The following is a 15,461-nucleotide window of genomic DNA, read 5'->3' as shown; positions in this document are numbered from 1 at the left end:
ATGCGAAGAAGCCCATGGGAATTGAATGGTCTTCTTCATATTCAGCACACACTAATTGGTTGCGCTGCTTCTTAAACGGAGCCTAAAATATGTTTATCCTTTAAAGTTAAGCAAAATACACAATGCCCTTTTAAAAATATGCACAGATTAAATGGAATGTATCTGCAGTAACAACCTGTGCCTAATTTATAGATCAGTAGATGATGGACGACTTACTATGAAAGTTTCTCTTGGAAATGGGTTTCCTATTGAGCCTAGTTCTTTTTAGTCTTAGCACTGTAACTGTGAGATGGAAGAGACAGGGTTTCTCTTTGCTGGCCCACCACCAGTTTCGTGAACTACAGTTCTTATTTCACACCACAGCTGTTCCACTGGAGCTTGAGAATGCAATAATTAAAAATGCCCTGGAGTTCAGTGAAGCAGCCAAGGGAACAAAAAAATTGTCATGGATTTCTTCCTGACAGCTGGTGCAGCCTTTTTTTTGAGCATGTGGTTGAACTGCAATATTAACAAACATAAATAATTAACGGATTAAGAGACCAGGCAATGGTGATGCTTTCCTTCATCACGCGGCCAGTTGCAGTCAAAGGTTTGAGGCAAAGCAGAAGATAAATGTTTCATGAGAATGTGCTGTGGCCAAACCTTAATGTGAGCCAGCACCATTAGGTAAAGCTGAAATTGATTTAAAGAGACAAAAAGCCCAATGTACTAAACATATATTCTAGAGACACAAAAATCTATTGGTACATTGGGGGAAAATTCTATAACTGGGTGTCTATAAATAGGTGCCCAGAAAGCACCTGGTAGGAGGCTATTCTACAAATGAGAATAGGTGCCTACTTTCCCTTATAAAATACTAGTGTAACAGTGAATATACACACCTATAAGTTAGACATGAGTGCTTACGCCAGCCACAGAACTGCCTTAAGTGCATGCACCTATGCTCCGGTAATATAAATGCCCCTCCACAGGTTACAGGTATGATGCCCAGGTCCAGTTGTAGATGTTTTGCTGAAAATGTCTACAAATCTCATCCTGAACATAGCAATCTTTGAGCCAGAAAACATCTAATTTTCTGGTTTGGAAAATTGCTATATTTTCCAGACATTTTGTGTTCAGTACGTATATCTTTAAGTACCATTTTCCAACTAACAGAAGGGTTTATTGATGCAGTCCAATATATCAACGCCGACATGACCAACGTTTCGAAGCTCCTGTAGCACTGCATTAGGGATTCTTCAGTCTTACAGCTCAAAACTCTGTTATTCTATAAACACATTAATACAGTCTAAAGTATTCTCCTGCATCAGAGCTTTGCATTTTTCATCTTACCAGCAATAGTTTGTTAGATCCAAATAACACTGCTAAATAAAAATGGCAACCATAGTTTAGCTTGTCTTTCCCTAACGAGGCAGTATTTAAGTAGTGTGGATTACATAATAATGAGATACAAAACATGCAAATACATGTAAAGCAGCTCATTACTATGTAAATTCCATAACTCAATTACTGGGTTTACACCACTAGTCGCATTATGACCCTTAAATTACCTGGGAGCAATGGGCTGCCAAGGTGTAGCCTGATGTTTCTGCATTGGCTCTTAAAGTGACAGCACCTATATAATAGTCCCCCATGTGGCCCCCCCATCAAGTTCCTCCAGTAGTCCCTCCAATACAATCCTCCCATGTGTGCTCCCTCCCCGAAGTGTCACCCTCCCCATGAAGATCACTGCATTAGAATATTCAAATAACATAGCTATGGTAAATATAATGCCAGTGGCTAGGGAACCACTGCTGCAAGAGGCAGGTGACATTAATTGGTTGAATTATTATGTTATATACTTCCTTCTTTAAAAATTCTACATAGGTCAGACATCTCGACCATTGAAGTTATGTCTTGGATCACAAAAGTACAAGGGTGAATTATCTTTTTGAGTCACTATAGTACTTTTATGTTCCAAGACATAACTTCAATGGTCGAGACGTCTGACCTATGTAGAATTTTTCACATAGGCACTGAATGCAGTACACCACAAACTAACTCAGACAGGTGGTTTTAAATCACAGTTTGTAACACTTTCCATCCACAGGGTTCATAAACCCTTGTACTGAAGCTGTAATCCCACAGATCGCACAGGTTCCACAAGCTATATGACCTCCCATCTCATCTGCTGGAACCAAATTCCGTTTGGGTACATCTGAAGGACACAAGTTCTTCCTCTGCTGTATGCCACTCAAAAGCTACATCTCTCAAAACTAGGTAAATTGGTGACCAAGTTCCAATGACATCTTAAAATTTTTACCAAAGAGTTAGTTGCTGTATTATATCTTACAACTCATGTTAAGACATCTTGATTTGCACCATCTTCTACTGCCCTTGAATACTGCAATAATACTGTAATAATAGTAACAATTAAGATAAAATACAAACTGACAAATACATGTGAGATTAATCAAAGGGGACCAATTAACACCTTGAAAATATGTACTGAAATACACCAAAACTAATAGGATTTAAAGAATCAATAGTATCCAATCTTATCTTATTTTCAGGAAAAGGTACTAATTGCTCTGGATATTCATAAAACAAAAGAATGAGCTGATTTTGGGATGCAGAAATCCAAGGGAGCAGTACATGAATTGGATAAGATATGGATCGAGGAGAAAAGAGATCTTAGTGTCACCTAATCTGATGATCCCAAGGTAGCCAAACAGCACATCAAGGTAGTGGCCTGTGCCAGAGGAATGGCAGAGTAATGTCCCTTACTTGGGTCTGATGTAGAAATGGTGGTAGCCCCCTTTCCTGAAAGACCCTCTCAGCTCTTCATAGGATTGGAGCCATGGTGACTTCACTCAGAGAGATGTGTGTTCACAAATCAAACCTAATGTTGAGACTGGACGTAGGATTTCACACTGTCAGGTTTTCTTTGAATCTGTCACAACAACAAAATGAGGCAGATTATTGTTCAGTCAACCTGCAGCACGATTCTCTTTAATGCATAGTCTCCATATCTTCCCACCAGTTCTCTTCAGTACTCTCACTCTCCATGAGTAATTTAGTTTAAATTTTCTAACTTTCACTTTCTCTGGAGTTACTGTACATTCCCCACAGTTTCTGGTTTGATCCCTGGGTCAGGTCTTCCAATCCTTGGCTTGGCTGCAGCTGGGGATTCTATAGAAACATATAAATAGAGAAAAATAAAGACAAACAGAGACCATATGGCTTATATGGTTTACTTGTCAATGCCATCTGCTATCCCTTGCTCTCCCTTAGAGATCCTGCCTGTACCAAGCTTGCTTGAATTCAGATACAGTTTTTATCTCAACCACCTCTACTAGGAGGCCGTTCCATTGAATTCACTACCCTTTCCATAAGGAAAAATTTCCCTCAGATTACTCCTGAGTCTGAACCCTTTCGCTTTCATCTTATGCCCCCTCATTCCAGAGCTTCCTTAAATTATGAGAGACTCGGCTCCTGTGCATCTATGCCACAGAGGTATTTAATGTCTTATTTCCTCTCTCCCACCTTTCTTCCAAAGTACACATAATGAGATCTTTAAGTCTGTCTCCATACACTTTCCCCCCAAATTCTATAAATGGCACGCAAAGTTCAACATGCAAAATTGTGCGCTATCCTGAGATGCATGCACAACTAAACTGACATCATTTTGGATTTACGCATGCACCTTCCTAAGTGCTATTCTATAAAGATCTGCACACAACACAAAAGGGGGTGTGGCCATAGGAGGGGCATGGGCAGGTCAGGGGCATTCACTAAAGATGCACACAGTATTACTGAATATCGAGGATCTGTACCTAAATTACGTGCCAGAATTTACACCAGGTTTCAGTCGGTGTAAATCCTTGTCCCCAAAGTTTGGCGTGGAAATCGACTCTAAGCGCTAGTCTATAAATGGCACGCAACTCGGAGCTCTGGTTATAGAATAGTGCGCCACACAGATTTCTTTTTTGGCACCATTTTTGAGCACCGTTTACTGAATCTAGTCCTTTATGACAAAGACCACTGACCATTTTAGTAGCCGCCCTCTGAACTGACTCCAACTCTTTTTGAAGGTGCGGTCTCCAGAATTGTACACAATATTCTAATTGAGGTCTCACCAGAGTCTTATACATGAGCATCATCACCTCCTTTTTCCTACTGGCCATTCCTCTCCCTATGCACCCAAGCACCCTTCTATCTTTTGCTGTTGCCATTTCTACCTGTTTGGCCACCTTAAGATCACCACATATGATAACACCCAAGTCCCTCTCCTCTTTCACGCACAAAAGTTCTTTACCCTCTATATTGTACCCTTTCTTGGGTTTTTGCAACCCAAATGCATGATCCTGCATTTTTAGTATTAAATCTTCACTGCCAAATTCTGGACCATTTTTAATCTTCACTAGGTCCCTCCTCATGTTATCCACACCATCAGGGGTATCTACCGTATTGCAGATTGTGGTAAGGAGGAGGTGGATGGAAGGAAGATGTGAAAGAAGAAGAGCCAAGGGATAGGGATTCGGTTGCAAAGGAAATCGCGGTCATTGCTTAAGGGTCACAAGTGGTTCATTTCTCTTGATTGAGGGCTGCTATTGAAATAAAGAGACCATTGGGGCAAGGAGATGGGTTTAGGGATGGAGTGACAATAAAACAGGTGGCACAAATGACCTCAGATTGCATCTGTGGTTCAAACTGAGCTGGAAATACAAAAGGAGCAGAAGAAATCTGTCCTTTGTAGCTTTCACTTTCCACCTCTTGTCGCCACCACATTCAGTCAGGAGCCAGGCAAGTTTTCCTAGTTTCCTGTGTGGCCTACTCCTGCCAAATTGTGGATGGCTGTGCTTTCGCCACACATCTATGGTGTTTCCTCATCCTGGAGAGATTTGCTAAAACCTGGCAGGAGCAGGAGCACCTCAGTAAGAAAATCTCATACCACATTTTGGCGAACTCCAACATAGAGTCAGATAGACTAGACAGACACAATGAAAGCAACGGGTGCTTTTTTCAGACTGAGGTTTTCTTCACACATAAAACAACACATTAGGATTAAACTGGACAGAAATAAATATTTCAGTGTCCAGACTTCCCTCTCCCCTTCTTGTTGAAAATGCATTATTAACATTTGCTCTAAAACCTATTAGCACTATACTACTTGGCAAAGACTTTTTTTCCTTTTTAAACAGGTTTGAAAAACAATCCATAAATGCAGGGTTTCAATAATGACTGTCTTAATTTCCCCATATGTGATTTAGTATAATAACTCTGCACCTCAGCAGGAGCTTCAGAGATCCTTTGTGTCTGGTTCCACCTACTAATATTTACCATCAATCACAAGTGAATGTGTTTTGCCTTCCAAATTATTAGAGTGAAGCAGTAATAGCTACTTTTTCTGTAAGGAGAGCTTTGCCTGCAAGGGATTCTATTAGTAATATTAATGCTAACCCATGTTTGTTGCTTTTGGCATTTTTCCATTTTTTAAGCTGCATGGATTCAGATTCTGCAAAAGGCAACAATGTATTGCTGAGTATGACCCAGTGGGTCACTGCATGGGCTAATAAAAAAAAATGACAACAATCGTGATTCTTAGAAGCCCTTTAGCCAGTGAATGTAGCTTATGGGAATACACTGCAAAATTCTGACCTGCTTTTAAAATTCTTTGGTTAGTGCTCTTTGTTTGTCCGGGTTTTTGTTTTAGCCATCTTTATCATTCCGTGCTGTTCTTAGACGGCTGGCGAGAGCAGACTATGAAACACGGGAGTTATTTCATCATTCATGAATCAAATAATATTAAATCAAGCACCAAGCTCCCGTCAGTATAAATCCACAAATAAAATCTAGAATAACTGATTGCGGCAATCATTCCGTTCTCTTGCTTTCTCACAAACATGGCTGGATAAAGTGAACCTCCAATGACAAAAGCCCCTGCCTGCGAGACCTTCTGCGTGCTTTCTTAATGAGAGGATGAGATATTTGAGAGGTGTATGACTTGGTCAGGAGGGTGGGAGTGCTAACCTTGCACAATGAGGACACAATGAGAGAGAGACTGTATATGGCCGCAAAACCCTCAATCTTTACGTGCACTCTTTGCCATTCAGGTTATAAATATCAGGACGAGTTCTTGAAGTGTCACAGAAGCCCTGCCTCAGTTATCATTCTTTTAGTGTGCACCTGGGACATCAACGCTGTGTCAGTAAAATATTCTTTATTTTCACTTATTATACTGCTTTCGCTGGCAAAAGCGGTTTACATTCGAGTGAAAAGGGAATACATGACAAAAGAAAGATCTCCAACGTTCGATAGGACAGATGGGGAGAGAAAACAACACACATTCATAAACCTGTGACAAAAACAAAACACAAGGAAAAAGCAAAAGGAACAAAAAGAAGGGAAAAGAAGGGACCAAAGGAGGAGAAAAAAATAATAATTGCCGGAACCCAGCACTAACCATCAGCCAAAGGCCTGCCTAAATAGCCAAGTTTTTATAGCAGTTTTAAATTTGGGGAGGAATAGTTCATTATGAATGTCCAAGGGGAAATGGTTCCAGGTTGCAGGGGTGAGAAAATAGAAAGCACTGTGACGAGTACTTTCATAGCTGGCAAATCTTGGGCCAGGGAGAACCATGAGGTAGTCGTTGATGGAGCAGAGTAATCTTGTAGGGGAATAAGGGTGGGATAGGTAATCCAAGGCAAAAGGCTTTGAAAGCGAGCAGCAAAACCTTATATTGAATCCTTTGAGGGATAGGCAACCAATGATGACTTTTTAAAAGAAGGAATTTGATAAAGCCTCCTCACTGTGGTATAGATATTTAGGTGTGGAAAAGTGCTGAGATGCATACCTGGACAGAGGTCTTACAGCTTTATTTCTGGCTCCCTTGGGGAGATGGTGTACTTTAGGTACCACTCTTGGATGGTAAGGAGGTGGTGGGTGGAAGGAGGATGGGAAAGAAGGATAAGGCTGTTTCTTAAAAAGGAGTTTGTTGTGCTTGACAGTATCCATGCCTGAACAATTCATTCAAGCTTGTGTAACCCTTTTGGATTAAATGCAATAAATGGTGCCTGAAAAATTGACGCTGAAAAAAATAACGCTTAGTGCTATTCTATAAATGAAGCTCAAAGTAAGGCACCATTTATAGAATAGCTCTTAGAGCCAGGAACCGCAACTACTTGTAGGTGCAACCTTTTACACCAATGAAACCCTGGTGTAAATCCCTTTATTCTGTAACAACATGCATAATGGCCATGCCCCCTTTATGGATCCCCATGTAAATTCTATGTGCAGATCAGGCTGTATAAATATATGCATGTAAATTTTAATTAATGCCAATTAGCACTGATAATTAATCGTTAGGGTCCAATTATCAGTGCTCTTTGACTTGTTATTCTAAGAAATTGTACACGTAAATTGGACGTATGCCCAAATTTGCATGTGCAATTTGTAGCACCGTTTATAAAATTCAGGGGTTTATACCCAGTCCCTTTTACAGTTTTACTTATTCTGTGAGCCCTTTCCCCAGAGGGAAGCTTTTCTGTGCATCCTGTATTAGATAGGGTTCTCTGACCCTTTTTGATACAAAATCCTTAATAGGTGATTCCTTGCCCTATGGGAACAGCTCCTGGGTTCTTTATCCTTATGGATCTTCAAGGACTCTTCTCTGGTCTCCTCCTGTTTCTTCAGGCTTGCTGTTTCAGCAGTTCTCTCTCTTTCTCCTCAGAAGGATGTGGAGGTGGGCTGGTTCCCCATTCCAGCCATCACCTGTGACCAGTACAACAGCTTTATACATTGTTACTGCTCCCACTCCTTCTCTCCTCTGGTGCAGTGTCTGTGTTAGCCAAAGATCCTCTTCCCTTAGTGTAATGGTGCAGTGGCCAGGGAAGCAGGAGCCAAAGACAAAGGGATCTCCCCTTGGCTAGGTATTATACCACTACAGTTTCCCTCCAAAAGATGTCCCCACCCACCACTGTTAATCACAGGCAGGAGAGCCATCTTCTTGTTCCAGAACTGTTAGGATAAGCAAAATGTCAGAACTCAAGTATCCTGGTAAAGTTATTAGAGGTCTCTGTAGATCCTTAAGAGGCAGAACCTTAGGGTCTCTACACCTGGAGCAAAATTTCATCAGTATTTTAAATCACACACCATTTCTCTTTGTGGACTACTGGGAGACAACTGAAATACTTCTTTTAAGGGATTGCCAGGTCTTAATTACATAGAAAGGGGCTTAAAACTTTTTCACTAAGGTCTATGCTCCCAGCAGATGACATATTGAGACAGTATGAGTAGAATGGGTTGAACTATTGTTTTCTGGAGTTCCCCTCTATGAGTGAGCACATTGGTATGACCCAGGGTGCTCATCAGCAAATCCGTAGAAAATTCTAGTCAGTAAGGAGTGGAGTGAGATCTGTCTTTTGTCTGAAGAGAACTGGAGCTGGTGGAAGGAAGAGGCAGTACCACTATGCTGCCTTCATGTTTGCTGTCAAAATAGTTTGGAGATGTTGAGGGAAGGAGGCCTGTTTCTTGTCTCTGGTATCCAGTATCTAGACTTACCATATTTTGTCCTCTCAAAAAGAGGACACATGTTCCGCCCCTGCCCCGATGTTTTGCATCCTTGTCCCACCCATGTCCCACCCCGTTCGCTTCCTCACCCTCGCCTCCTGTCACATATTCCCCTCCCCCTCCCCCCGGGCCACATATTCCCCTCCCTGCTCCCCCCGTCACCTCCCCTCTCTGGGTCACCTCTCTTCCCCTTACTTACTATCTACTGCCCTGGTGGTCTAGTGACCTCTTCGGGGCAGGAAAGAGCCCCCTGTTTCCTACCCGGAGCTCTGTCCTTGCCCTGCATCTTGTTGCTGTGATGGTCTCGGGATTCAAAATGGCCGCCGAGAGTTGAAGTTTCGCTAGGCCGCTTCAACTCTTGGTGGCCATTTTGAATCCTGAGACCGTCACAGCAACAGGATGCAGGGCAAGGGCAGCACTCCGGGCAGGAAAGAGGGGGCTCTTTCCTGCCCCGAAGAGGTCACTACACCACTAGGGCAGTAGATAGTAAGTAAGGGAAGGGGAGGCTAGGATAGGCCCGCCGCCCACCCGCCCGTTTGTCCAGAAATCCGGACAAACAGGCGGACTGGCAAAACCCGTCCAGACGCCCGCACATGTCCTCAAAAAGAGGACATGTCCGGGTAAATCCGGACATATGGTAACCCTACCAGTATTGTCTGGTGCAGAGTAACCTTGTGATAGTGTTTCTAGTATTTCATTGAAGCAGCTGTTTCTGAGGGATCCACCTGTGGAGTAGAGTGTCTCCCCGCTCTGAGGGTGTAAATCTCTCGCTCTGCACTTGTCTGTTTTGGAATGAGTAGACCCTGATCTAAGTTCCAGGAGAGAGCAAAGTTCTAATCAGGAGTAGTAGTGCAAAGTGTGTGCAGGTGCCTATTCAGAGGTACCCAGTCATATAGAGAATGAAAAGATGAGAGCTGACCATCTGATGCTTTATCCAGGCAGGAGTCCATAGGAAGAGAGCTGAAAGGAGCAAAAAGGAGAGATTCAAGCTTTTGGAGTAACAGGTTCTATAAGTGTCTTTGGAAAAGTCAGGAAGCCTGTTGGAAGTCTAGAAAGGACCTAAAGCCCAAAGAAAGAGAAGAGGGATGTCCCAGAAATGTGTGAAAGAAACATCAAAATCCCTATTCAGCTTTTGCTCATGTATGCTGTGTAGCTGCAAATTACACTATTACCCTTGAACTGCTTTGAAGGAACTTTATCTCAGTGAAGACTTTTGTTTTGGAACACCATAGTTGTACCTGAAGTATGACCTTGTACTAGATAGTCAAATGCCTTGACCTTGATGTGGAGAATCCCTTTGCCCCATCAGAGAATCCATCAGGTTTGCGACAGTCTATTGGACTTAGCCCTGGATTCAATTGTCATGGTCTCAGGCTCTAAGCAAACTGTCGTGGACTCAGGAACAACGTGAGCTCTTGGGTTGCTGGCGACGAGCAGCAGCAGCAGCAGGCAAAACCCTCCAACCAGGACTGCACTAAACAAGCAAGACTGGAACAGCAGGAGGCAGGACTGGAACAACAGGACTGGAATCACAGGACTGGAGCTAAAGGCAGGCAGGACTGCAACAACAGGACTGAAGCTGAAGCTGTAGGCAGGCAGGACTGGAACAACAGGACTGGAGCTAAAGCTGAAGGCAGGCAGGACTGGAGCTGGAGCTGAAGCTGAAGGGAGGCAGGACTAGAACAAGCAGGACTGGAACTGAAACTGAAGGCAGACAGGACTGGAACAAGCAGGACTGGAACAACAGGACTGGAGCTGAAGCTAGGCAGAACTGGGCGGACTAGGTAGGTAGGTAGGTAGGTAGACTAGGTAGGTAGAGTTAAAGACTAGGTAGAGTTAAAGGTGAGACAGACCAGGCAGAGCTCAAGGCTGGGCCACATGGCCACACAAACACAGAAGAGAACAAATAGGCAAACCAAGACAGAAGTGCTAACAACAACACACAGACAAGCTGAAGAACTAAGGCTAAAGTGCTAAGCCTTGCACACAGACAAACAGAAGAACTAAAGCAGAAGTGTTAACCCTAGCACACAGACAGACAGAAGAACTAAGCAGAAGGGCCAACCCTAACACAGAGACAAACAGAAGAACTAAAGCTGAAATGCCACACAAGCACACTAACTAGGAAACAGGACAGAAGTGCTATCACGCACACTGACAAACCTGGAGACCTTTGGTTTTGCAAATGCCCTGAATGAATGTCCTGAACGTCCTTATACAGGCCCTCACTGATTTTTATTTATTTATTTTGCTGCATTTATATCCCACATTTTCCCACCTATTGGCAGGCTCAATGTGGCTTACAATATAATACAACTACAATCACATTGATGGAATACAGAATCAGAGTATATATAACAGATAAGGTGCATAGGAATATTATGGCAATCATATTAACGGAGAAGAATTTCAGAATTATTGCTGTTAAGGTTCATACGAAAATTATGTTGATTAAGAAGTGGGTAAGTGGATAATAACATAATATAATGATATCAGGACAAGGTATAATTGTCAGTAATTAGGATAAATGGATAACAACATAACATAATGATATCAGGACAGGGTATGATTATCAGTAATTAGGGTGTAAATAAAATAGGCAAAATAAAAGAGTTCCAATATAAAATCGTGTCTGGTGTAGTTTAGGAGTCAGATCATTATGAGGGATCCATTTTGTACGCTTTTTTGAACAAGTAAGTCTTCAGTAGTTTCCAGAAGGTCATCAAATCGCGTGTTTTTCTTATAGTGGTTGGTAATTCATTCCATCGTTGTGTACAGATGTATGAAAAGCTAGATGTATGTATTGATTTGTATTTAAGTCCTCTGCAATTGGGATAATGGAGGTTTAAGAAAGTGATGAACTTTTGTTGTTTCTCTCTGGTAGATCTATAAGGTCTGACATGTAAGATGGGGCATCTCCATAAATAATTTTATGAACTAAGGTGCATATTTTGAATGCAACTTGATCCTTTAGTGGAAGCCAGTGTAATTTTTCTCTAAGGGGTTTAGCACTATAGTATTTCGCCTTTCCGAATATCAGTCTGGCTGCGGTGTTCTGGGCAGTCTGGAGTTTCTTAATGGTTTGAGCTTTGCATCCCGCATATAAGGAGTTGCAGTAATCCAAATGGCTCAATACCAGTGATTGCACTAGTTTGCGGAATGTTTGTCTTGGGAAGAAAGGTTTTATTCTTCTAAGCCTCCACATTGCATAAAACATTTTCTTTATAACATTTTTAACGTGGTTATCTAGACTAAGGTTACAATCAATTGTTACACCTAAGAGTTTCAGGCTGTCCGCAACAGGAAGGGTGTGATTTAGTATATTTATATTGGTATAGTTGATTTTATTATACTGCGATGATAATATAAGGCATTGTGTTTTTTCTGCGTTGAGTTTCAGTTGGAATGCATCCGCCCATGAATTCATAACTTGGAAGCTGAGATTAATTTTATCTACAATTTGTCACAACTACAGAACAGAGGCAGGAAACACACTGAACACCAGAGTGAGACTTGGAACATACAGGAAGTGGAGGCACTACAGGAAAGAGGCTTGAAACACACTGAACACCAGAATGAGGCTTGGAACACACAGGAAGTGGCAGCAGGGGCCACAATGCAAAGGAAAAGAACTGACTGGAACCATCTCTGAAGCTGACCACCGGACAAAAAGTGAGACTGAAATTGGAGTCACAACCACAATCGTGACATCAATATGCCTCCTGGGTAATATGTGTAACCAGGGGAGAGGTTCATTTTAGCAAAGCCTTTGACATGGTTCCACATAGATGACTGATAAATAAACTGAGTGCCCTCGGTATGGGCCTTAAAGTGACTGACTGGGTTAGGAACTGGTTGAGTGGAAGGTGACAGAGGGTAGTGGTAAATGGAGCTCATTCTAAGAAAAGGATGTTATCAGTGGTGTGCCCCATATCATTCTTGTTGCCTTCCTCTGAATCACTTAAAGTCTACTTACACCTTTTGCAAGATATGGCCTACAAAATAAAAAGGAGACTATGATTGAGTCCCCTGTATAAGACTTGATGAGACCTTATTTAGAATACAATTCTGGAGACAACACCTTCAAAAAGATACAAACAGGATCTAGTTAGTCCAGAGGGCGGCTACTAAAATGGTCAGTGGTGTTTGTCATAAAGCATATGAGGACAGGCAATGATCTCAATATGTATACTTTGAAAGAAAGATATCAGAGGGGAGATATGATAGATACATTGAAATGCCTATGCAGCATAAATGCACAGGAGGCGAGTCTCTTTCCATTAAAAGGAGGGTCTGGAACAAGGGGATGAAGGTGAAAGGAAATACTTCTTCATGGAAAGAGTGGGGAATTCATGGAACTACCTCCCGGTGGATATGGTGGCGATGAAAACAGTATCTGAATTCAAAAGAGCTTGAGTCAAGTACATAGGATCTCTAAGGGAGTGATAGGGAGAGTAGAAGGCATGGTTGGGCAGACTGGATAGGCCATATGGAGGGGCATAATCGAAAGGGATGCCCAAGTTTTGTTGAGGACGTCCTCACAAAACATTCCGATGGAGGGGTAGGGAAACCCGTATTATCAAAACAAGATGGACGTCCATCTTTCGTTTCGATAATACGGTCGGGGACACCCAAATCTTGAAATTTAGGTCGTCCTTAGAGATGGTCGTCCCTAGACTTGGTCGTTTCTGATTTTTGGCGATAATGGAAACCAAGGACGACCATCTCAGAAGCAATCAAATGCAAGCCCTTTGGTCGTGGGAGGAGCCAGCATTTCTAGTGCACTGGTCCCCCTAACATGCCAGGACACCAACCGGGCTCCCTAGGGGGCACTGCAGTGGACTTCATAAATTGCTCCCAGGTACATAGCTCCCTTACCTTGTGTGCTGAGCCCCCCCAAACCCCCCTCAAAACCCACTACCTACAACTATACACCACTACCATAGCCCTTACGGGTGAAGGGGGGCACCTAGATGTAGGTTCAGTAGGTTTGTGGTTGGTTTTGGAGGGCTCGCTGTTTCCTCCACAAATGTAACAGGTAGGGAGGGGGATGGGCCTGAGTACGCCTGCCTGGGGGAGTAAGGGGAGATCATCCCCAATTCTCTCCGGTGGTCATCTGGTCATTTCAGGTACCTTTTTGTGCCTTGGTTGTAAGAAAAACACGACCAGGTAAAATCGTCCAAGTGCTTGTCAGGGACGCCCTTTTTTTTCCATTATGGGTCGACAACGTCCATGTGTTAGGCACGCCCAAGTCCCGCCTTCGTCACGCCTCTGGTACGCCCCCTTGAACTTTGGCCATCCCTGTGACGGAAAGCAGTTGGGGACGTCCAAAATCGGCTTTCCATTATACCGATTTGGACAACCCTGGGAGAAGGACGCCCATCTTCCGATTTGTGTCAAAAGATGGGCGTCCTTCTCTTTCGAAAATGAGCCTGATGGTCTTTATCTGCGGTCATTTGTCACGTTCACTAAACAGGAACTGGGTTTGTGAGCCCTTGGGCCACTGCCAAGGAGCAGCAGTGGCAGGCAAAACCACTCCACACCAGAAGCAAGGCAGAACAGACGTACCGGCAAATCCAGGCTAGGTCTCTGGCGGTCAGCCAGCAAGCAGAAGACAGGTCCAGGCCAAGGTTCAAAAGGCAGGCGGCAAGCAAAGCAAAGTCCAGGTTCAGGCAAGGTTCAAAAGGCAGGAAACCAGCAAACACAGAAACAGGTCCAGACAAAGTCTCTCAGGCAGAAGTGCACAAGCACCCACGACCAGGGCCTAAGACGCAATGCAAAGGCCAAGCCAGAGAGTTTCAAAATGGCTAATAAGCCCAGACAGGAAAGACTCAGCTGCAGCAATCACCAGGAAGCTATGGTGGCTGTACAGGCTCAATCCAAGCAAGCAAACCTGGCAGCCTGGAAGATCCGGACCGGACTCAGCTAAAATCTGGAACGGGTGATGGTCCATAGCAGCCACCTGTTCTGGCCACCAGAGGGCGAGGAAAGCACAGACGTAACATCATTTTTCTTTTTTTAAATTCTTTATTTATGTTTTCCAAATATTTTGCATTACAAGAAAATCTTGCTTAAGAAAAGCAGACCAAATTAAACTTAGGAATATAGCATCCATAATAAACATTATAACAAATTTAAATTTAAATGTCTTCTTTAAATCACAATAACAAAATAAAAAAGAAAGGGGGCGTGTATTAAGAATAAAAGGGAAATTTAACAAGTACAATTTATAACAGAATAGACTTAACACACATTTTCACACCTACTTTAACACCTTCTTAATCAGTTGGTAGCAACCGCAGACAATTTCCTGGAATCGAGAAAAACTCTTAACTGTTCTGGCTGAAAAAAAATATATTTCAAACCTTCATATTTCAAAACACATTTACTAGGGTAGTTCAAAAAGAATGAGGCTCCCATTTCTAAAGTTTCCTTTCTCATACTCTAAAACGTTTTTCTAATTTCCTGTGTCTGCTTTGTAACATCTTGGTATATACGTACTGTTTTACCATAAAATAAATCATTCATTTTTCAAAAATATAATCTTTTAACGCTTCTACATCCTGTTGAAAGACAAATTGAACAAATAAAGTCATTCTTTTTGAATGTTCTGATAGGGAGACTTCCAGCAATTCAGATACATTTAGTTTATCGTTTGAAATTTTTCCTTCCGAGCGATCTTTATTTTGTATGTAATAAATCTTATTTATCGGAGGTAAGACTTCAGAGGAATATTTCAATACTTCAGTCAGATAATTTTTAAAGGCATCCAATGGTGATATACCTATTTCTCTTGGAAAGTTTAAAATGCGCAGATTTAGTCTCCGATTATAATTTTCTATTTGTTCAATCCTTCTTTTCATAATAGTTTTATCTTTTATCATTTCAGAGGATAAGTCTTGTAGTTTTCT

The 15,461-nt window shown here is 42.3% G+C and overlaps 1 protein-coding gene across 1 annotated transcript in view; it reads left to right on the top strand.

Annotated features, from left to right (window-relative positions):
- Positions 1 to 15,461, top strand: part of GALNT16 (polypeptide N-acetylgalactosaminyltransferase 16) — a 276,369-nt gene that overhangs the window by 53,929 nt on the left and 206,979 nt on the right. The gene's annotated exons all lie outside the window — the stretch shown is intronic.

The sequence above is a fragment of the Microcaecilia unicolor genome, chromosome 9 (assembly GCF_901765095.1).
Source record: "Microcaecilia unicolor chromosome 9, aMicUni1.1, whole genome shotgun sequence".
NCBI classification, from domain to species: Eukaryota; Metazoa; Chordata; class Amphibia; order Gymnophiona; family Siphonopidae; genus Microcaecilia; species Microcaecilia unicolor.
Note: the sequence above shows the minus strand (reverse complement) of the source record. Positions and strands in the feature narration are given on the sequence as shown.